The sequence below is a fragment of the Kogia breviceps genome, chromosome 1, assembly GCF_026419965.1.
Source record: "Kogia breviceps isolate mKogBre1 chromosome 1, mKogBre1 haplotype 1, whole genome shotgun sequence".
Lineage (NCBI taxonomy): Eukaryota > Metazoa > Chordata > Mammalia > Artiodactyla > Physeteridae > Kogia > Kogia breviceps.
The window spans coordinates 195,613,478-195,621,689 of NC_081310.1; the positions used below are offsets into that span (position 1 = coordinate 195,613,478).

The following is an 8,212-nucleotide window of genomic DNA, read 5'->3' on the forward strand; positions in this document are numbered from 1 at the left end:
TGGGGAGTTATTGCCTAAGGGGTACAAAGTTTCTGTTTGGGGTGATGAAAAAGTTTTGGAAATACTAGTGATGGTTACACAGTCTTGTGAAGCTCATCAATGCCACTGGATTGTCTACTTCAACATTGTTAAAATGGCAATTTTTATGACATATATTTTGCCACAATAAAAAGAGTCCCTGCTTAACAACATCTTTCTGGTCACACTGGCTCACCCCCCTCACCCTAGTTTGCAGTGCCCGGGGTTCCCTCCACAGATGTCTCTTTTGCACTTGGTCCCTGGGAGCTCTCAGGTCTCATGGCTTAAACACGATCTTTACGCTGACTGCTTCCAGATTTCTATCTCCAGGAAGGACTTTCCCTGAACTCCGACCTCCCCCGACCACTTGGCTCACCCAGAGGGAATCAAACACATCCAGAACCGAGCTCCTGCTGTTGCCTCCCCATACGTCGGCTCCTTCCAGGGAAGAGCAACTCTGACTTTCAACTTGGAAGTCTAGAATCTTCCTTGACTCCTCATTTGCTCACACTCACATCTGACCCCTCTGTAAGCCCTATCATCTCTGTATCTAGAACATATCCATGACCTCTGCCTCCAACATCCCTCACCTCGATGATGCAGTAGCCCCTAAGCCAGGCTTTATTCCTTACAAGGAGCTCACAGCACACCCCTGCTCAGCTCCGGTGGCACTCAGTGTGAAATGCTGAAGTCCTCACGTTGACTTCGGGGCCCTCATGATCTCCCTGTGTCTCTGCCCCCTGCTCCCCCTCCAGAGGCTCCTTGCTGTTCCCTCAGCATAGACTATGGTCCTCCCTAGGGCCTTTGCACATGCTGTTTTCTCTGCCTAGAATGTTCTTCCCCTGGGTCTCCCAGGACTCAGTCCCTCACTTCAGGATCTTGTTCAAATGCCATGCCATCAGGGAGATCTTCTCTGGACACCTGTACAGAGCACTCCCATCACCCCCACCAGGCTGCCCACGCCCCATTATTTACTCTTCTCTCCCACACTTATTGCTATTTGACACATTATATATTTGTTGGTTGTTTATCATCTCTCTCCTGACCAGCAGGAAAACTCCTTGAAGGCGGGTGTTTTGTTTTGTTCAATGTTATATATTCAGGCAATTAGTAGGAGCTCAAGAGATATTTGTGGAATGAATAAATTACTAGAATTCCTTGATTCACTGAACTGCTAGAATATTCTTTAAATACTTATTTAGAAGCACTGACAAATCACTTGGGATTTGTATAACAGCTCCATTTACAAAACAAAATCCTGGGTGAAAAGGGGGCTCTGGGCTAATCAACGCTTACATAGCATCCCCAAGTGTTCACTGCCACCCTTGGAACTGTTTTCCCTGTACAGTAAGTCCCCTACATACGAACGAGTTCCGTTCTGAGAGCGCATTTGTAAGTCCAATTTGTTCGTAAGTCCAGCAAGTTAGCCTAGGTACCCAACTAACACAGTCGGCTATACAGTACTGTACTCGAATAGGCTTATAATAGTTTTCACACAAATAATACATTAAAAACAAACACAAAAAATAAAACGTTTTTAATCTTACAATACAGTACCTTAAAAAGTACAGTAGGGCTTCCCTGGTGGCGCAGTGGTTGAGAGTCCGCCTGCCGATGCAGGGGACGCGGGTTCGTGCCCCGGTCTGGGAAGATCCCACATGCCGCGGAGCGGCTGGGCCCGTGAGCCGTGGCCGTTGAGCTTGCGCGTCCGGAGCCTGTGCTCCGCGACGGGAGAGGCCACAGCAGTGAGAGGCCCGCGTACCACACACACACACAAAAAGTACAGTAATCCAGTACAACAGCTGGCATCCAGGAGCTGGCATCGAGTGAACAGGCAAAAAGAGTCACTGACTCGAGGAGGGAAAGGAGGTGGGAGATGGTAGAGTTGAAGGATCGTCAGCGACAGGAGATGGAGGGCAAGCTGCAATGTCACTCACGCCTGAATGCACATTCGCATCTTTGAAAGCTTGCAGCTTGAAGGTTCGTATGTGGGGGACTAACTGTATTAGTTGCTTGAATTGGTTAAGGCAGAGATCAGGCTGCTGTAACAAAGAGGCCCTCAGGCTACAAGGAAACACATATTTATTTCTCTCTCACATGCGAGGTCAGTGGGCGACTCAGCAACCCCCTCGCTCAGGGACCTGGGTTCTTTCCGTCTTCTTTCTCCACCATCCTGAAGGTCATGCTCCCCGTCTGCTTGTTGAAGCCGTGTGGCTGGCACCTCGCTGTTCTAGTCATAGGAGGTGGCAGGACCCGGAGGGAATGCGCCATGTTTCAAGGTCCACCCTCAAAGCAGCCCACATGCCTCACTCTCCTTTCATTGGTGAGGCCTTGGTCAGGTGACCACACCTCCTTGCAAGGGGTTCTGGGAAATGTAGTCTCTGGCTGGATGGCCATGAGCCCAGCTACCCCTCAGTTTCTAAGGAAATAACTGCTGTCGGCTCCATTTTAGAGATGCGGAAACTGAGACTAGGAGAAGTTAAGTAACTCACTCAAGGTGACACAACTAGCAACTCTGGGCCTTTTAGCCCCATCTCCAGGGCTCTGTCTACAAGCCCCAATGTCCCTTATTCAGCACAACCCTGAGGATTTTCTGTCTTTGTTTTCTGGATGAGGCAATGGGGGCTTAGAAAGGTGAAGGAGCCCCTTAGGGTCATGTGGTGTATTCGTTTTCTATTTCTTTGTAACAAATTGCGCCAACTTGGCTGCTTATAGCACAGCACCGAGTTACTATCTGAGAGACCCTGCAGGTCAGAAGTCTGTCATGGCTCAACGGGTCTTCGGCTCAGGGTCTCACACTCCAGCGCTGGCGGCTGTGTTAGCTCGTCCATGTGGCTGGCGGTGTCTGGGTCTCTCTCATCCCCAGCAGCATTTCACAGGCCCTCTCACAACATCACGGCTGGCAGCTGGGTCCTCACGCCGAATCCTCCTCTTTTGGAATCTCCCTCACTCTTCAACGCTCTTTGACTTCCTCTTCTGCTACTGGCCAAAGAAAACGTTCCGCCTGTTAGAGGGTTCAGGCTAACCTGGATCATCTTTGTATCTTAAGGGGCCACTGACATGGGACCTGACTTAGCTCAGGCTGCTGTAACAAAATACCGCAGACTGAGTGGCTTAAACAGTGGCTTTTAGCCACTGTTTAGTAGTGGCTTAAACGTATTTCTCATGGTTCTGGAGGCTGGAAGTCCAAGATCAGGGTGCTGGCAGATTCAGTTCCTGGAAAGAGCCTGCTTGGCTTGTAGATGGCTGCCTTCTTGCTGTACCCTGAAATGACAGAGATAGGAAGCTCTGGTGTTTCTTCCTCTTTTTACGGAGACACGAGTCCCATCATGGGGGCTCCATCCTCACACCACATCTATGCCTAACTACCTCCCAAAGACTCCACCTGCTAATACCATCACATGGAGGTTTAGGGTTTCAATATATGAATTTGGTGAGGGCTGGAGGTGGCAGGGAGTGAGAGCCTTTAATTCCATCTTCAATATCCCTTCACAGCAGTACCTAGATTAGTGTTTGATGAAATGACCAGGGCACAGGAATCTTGAGTGGGGAGATCTTTAGAATTCTGCCCACCAACGAGGCCAGGACAGAGGTGCAGGACTAGAACCTGGGTCTTCCACGCTCTCTTGGTACCAGTAATGTACTTTCAGACAGTCCCACCTGCAAAGTGAGTCCCCAGGTAGAGAGGTACACAGGAAAGTAGACTTTCCCTTTAGTGGCTCGGCTATTCTTTAATTTGGCCCAGGCAGCTGGAGCCGCAGTGGTGGCTACTCCGAGAGCTGGTGCGATGTAAGAGCCTGGCAGAAGCAGGGTCTTCGGGGTTTCTGCAGGCAGGAGGGCGGGGTACACAGCAAGCTGGGGACTTTGGGATAGGGAGAGGAAAGGCTCAAGGTGATGGGGAGGGAGTGGGGAGGGTTTAAACACATCTCACTGAGACCTAAGTGTCTCATCTGTAGGAAAATACACCCACCAGCTGTGCCCCTTGAAGAAGAGGCCCCTGACTGTGCAAAAGGCTGGGTCCCGGGACCCTTTGCTGCAGTGTTTGCACCTGGACAAACGTCTCCTCGAGCTACAAAATACAGAGAAACTATAAGGGACTGAAAATAGCTGTGTGCATGCTGTTATGGACAAGAAGATGCAAAAGACCAAAAATCCACCTGCCCCTTCTGAAGAGCCGGGAGCAAAAAGAGGGTACTGCGCATACCCCCTGCACACACCACCACCAAAGGGGTGGGCAGACCACCTAAGCCACCCTCTGGCCAGACCCCCGACGCGCCCCTCCCCTCACCCCATATGAGGAACCAGCTCGCCCCCCACCCCCAGGAAGCAAGCGAGCAAGGGAACCTGTTGCTTATTCTTGCAACCTCCCTGCTGCAGCAGGAGCCCCAGTAAAGCTTTGCCTGAATTTCTTGTCTGGCGTCTGATCAATTTCTATTGATTAAGGAGGCCAACGAGTAACAACTGCACAAACGTGGCCGGTCCGGTTGTCCTGCTCTTCCATCTGTGTGGTCCAACGGTCACACGAGCGTGCCAGGCGTTGCACTACCTCTTTTGGGGATGCTGGAGCGGGGAGCGTGGAGAGGGGCCCACGTGAACCAGGTTCCTCTTCCACGGCCATTGCTTTCTGTGGTACCTACGTAGAAAAGGGCAAGATGAGCTATATTTACCTTCAAAGAGGGAAATGAGAAAGGTGACCAGCCCACATTTCTACCAGTGACAGGAGGAAAAGTCCCTCTTCTGTACTAGTGTTAAAAATCGCATACATGGCTTGTTACTTAGGTTGGAGTTGAGCTCAGAAAATCATTTGCAGCCCCTCCAATCTAGAGACTCCAAATTGCCACCTCTTTTGCAGTTGTCAGAGGAGAAGAATCTTGTGCCAGTTACTGGGGTGGGAAGACAGGGGAGAAGCAAACCGAAGCCAATCTGCTCCTGAACCACTGGCCATGGCCATGGGGCCTCTCTGGGGCCGGGTCCCTTAGTTCTGTAGCCAGGGCTACGGCAGGGCAAGGGGGCCTGTCATGATGTGCCAGGACCTTTAGACATGGCCTCTTGGGACATTGGCCATTGGAGCAGCAGACGAGGACCGGCTGGCTTGGCGCAGACACTAGGGAAATGACTCAGGGTCACAAGAAGAATCCATCTGGGTTTCTTACCAATTCCTCCAAGGAAGGAGAGGGAGAGGGAGGACTGAGATACCAGAAATTTAAAATATGGCTCATAGGACATCGCGTTCCATATGGGCGGGAACAATCAGCGGAAGCGTGGAGCCTGGGGTATTTCTGGGTCTGCTGTTTGGGTCATGCCTCCCTGGAGGACCAACAGCCCTGGGATGGGAAAAGCAGAGCCCGGGAACTCTGTTGAGAGCCAGGGCATCCAGAACCCCTGGCTCCCTTTGGTGGAGACCACACAATGTGGCTTAAGGGCACCCAGCAACTTGGGAGTCGTGATTCTCACCTCCTGCTTAGTTTCTGCACCCATCCGGGCAACATCGGTGCAATTGGAGTACGGAAAATTAGCATCAAGCTTAAATCTAAGCGATCTGAAGCTGTATCATTGAATGTCTTTCCCATTCTTTCCCTATAGAGGGAAGTGTGACCATTCTTTGAATGTTGTCTTCCAGTGCAGAGAAAACCAAGCATTCTCTTGATCAAACTAGTTTGTAAAATAACCAACGGCTCACCTGGGGAGGTGGGCAAAGGGCTTTCATCTCAGTAAAGCAGGAAAGATATAGTCTGGCTTGATGTGTGACAGAGATGCTTGAGAAAAGACCTCTCCTGTGCCCTGTTGTCCCCGCAATACCCTAAGGATTAAATGACTCTAATCCAGGAAGAGTCCATTCCAGCCTCTTGCATGGCCACGTGCCAAAGCTGAGGCTGGTTGCACAATCCAAGCTTAGAACTATTCAGGCCAGTAAAAAGCTGAGAGGCTTCGTTGACAGCCCGGGTCTGTTCACGGTCTGGGGTCCTCTCAGGAGGAGGTCAGGGGCTTCCTAAGTGACTCGGAAGGAAAGCAGCTGCTCTTCGACCTCTGCAGAGCAACGTCCATGAATACGCTTGCTCCAGCTGCTGAGAATTGTCCCTAGTAACTTTTTTCCTGATTAAAAGAGAATATATGCTCATTTCAGCATTGCTTGTCCAACAACCCAACATGTCCAAAAACAGTAGAATGAATAAATATTTTATTTATATGATGGAATACTATACAGCAATGAAAATGAAAGAATTGCAGCTTCGTGTGAGAACGTGGATGAATCTCACAAAAATAAGTTGAGCGAAAAAAGAGGAGACACAATGACACAAATGAACTTATTTACAGAACAGAAATAGACTCACAGACATAGAAAAAAAACTTATGGTTACCGAAGGGAAAGTGAGGGGAGGGACGAATTAGGAGTTTGGAATTAAAATATATGCAATACTATATATAAAATAGATAACCAACAAGGACCTACTATATAGCACAGGAACTATACTCAATATCTTGTAATAACCTATAATGGAAGGGAATGTAAGAAAAAGGAGAGAGATATATATATATCACTTTGCTGTATACCTGAAGCTGACACAACATTGTAAATCAACACTATTTCAATTAAAACTTTTTTAAAATACACGTAAAAATAAATAGAAAACAGAAAAGGGAACAGAGGGTGTTATTCCACTTATATAAAGCTCAGGGAGTTCCCTGGCGTCCACGCTTCTGCTGCTGAGGGCCCATGTTCAATCCCTGGGTGGGGGACTAAGATCCCACAAGCCACAGGGCATAGCCAAAAAAAAAAAAAGTTCAATGACAGTCAAACTATACTATTTTGTTCAGGGATGCATACATGAATGGTTTTTGAAAAGCAAAAAAATGACCAAGGGGGAAGAAAGAGGCTGGGGGGAGGTTCCTGGTGGGCTGCTAATGTACTTCTTGCTCTGGGTGGGTATTTGCTTTATAATTATTTATCAGATTGTACATTTGTGTTTTAGGTACTTGTCAGTATGCATAGTTCATAACACAATGTTTTTAAAATTTAGGTGCAAAAAGAATCTATGCAGATGATAAACTTTGCCTTTTATGAATCACATGCAAAATCAAATCTAATGTAAACTGAAAACTACAAAACATCATTCAATGAAATTAACGATGACCTAAATAAATGGAAAGACATCCCCTGGACATAGATAAGAACATTTAATATTATTAAGATAGCATTATTCCCCCAAGTTTATATACAGATTCAATGCAATCCCTACCAAAATCCCAGCTGGTTTTTTTTTTTTTCAGAAATGGAAAAGCTGATTCTCAAATTGATACTGAATTGCAAGGAGCACCAAACAGCTAAAATAATGAAAAAGAAAAAGAACGTGGGACGACTCACACGTCCCCATTTCGAAACTTACTACAAAAAGCTACAGTGACCAAAGCTCTGCCATCCTGGGAAGAAAGAAAACATAGGTGTAAATGTTCATGAGCTTGGATTAGGCACTGGCTCCTTAATATGACACCAAAGATAATACACCAAAGCACAACAACCAAAGGGGAAAATAGGTAATTTAGACATCGTCAAAATAAAAATTTTGCGCTTCCTAGTATACTATCAAAATGAAAAGACAACCCACAGAATGGGAGACAATTTTTGTAAATTGCGTATCTGATAAGTCTAGTATCCAGAATATACAAAGAACTCTTACCGCTCAATAACAAAAATACAACTCCTTTTAAAAATAGGCAAGGGATTTGAACAGACATTTCTCCAGAGACGATATACAGGTGGACAATAAGCATAGGAAAAGATGCTCCACTTCACTATTAATTAGAGAAATGTAAATCAAAACCGCAATGAAACACCACACCACTAGGATGGCTAGAATCAAAAAGCAGATGATAAATAGTGTTAGGAGAATGTGGAGAAATTAGAGCCTTCATACATTGCTGTAGGAATACAAAATGGTGCAGCCACTTTGGAAAAAAGTCTGGCAGTTTCTCAAAAAGTTAAAAATGAAGTAACCATATGACCCAGCAATTCCACTCCTAGGTATATACCCAAGAGAACTGAAAATATATGTCCACACAAAAACTTGTATATGAATGCTCATCGCAGCATTATTTATAATAGCCAAAATATGGCTATCAATTGATAAATGGAGAAACAAATGTGGGATAGCCGTACACTGGAATATTATTCAGCTGTAGAAAGGAATGAAGTACT

The 8,212-nt window shown here is 46.8% G+C and overlaps 1 long non-coding RNA gene across 1 annotated transcript; it reads right to left on the bottom strand.

The window, feature by feature from the left end:
* Positions 1-1,536: 1,536 nt before the first annotated feature.
* LOC136792955 (uncharacterized) lies at positions 1,537-4,060 on the bottom strand. The gene is made up of 2 exons (XR_010837592.1): positions 3,989-4,060; positions 1,537-3,842 (listed from the first exon to the last, which is right to left on the bottom strand). It is a non-coding gene; the product is annotated as an uncharacterized lncRNA (long non-coding RNA).
* Between the last annotated feature and the right edge of the window lie 4,152 nt (positions 4,061-8,212).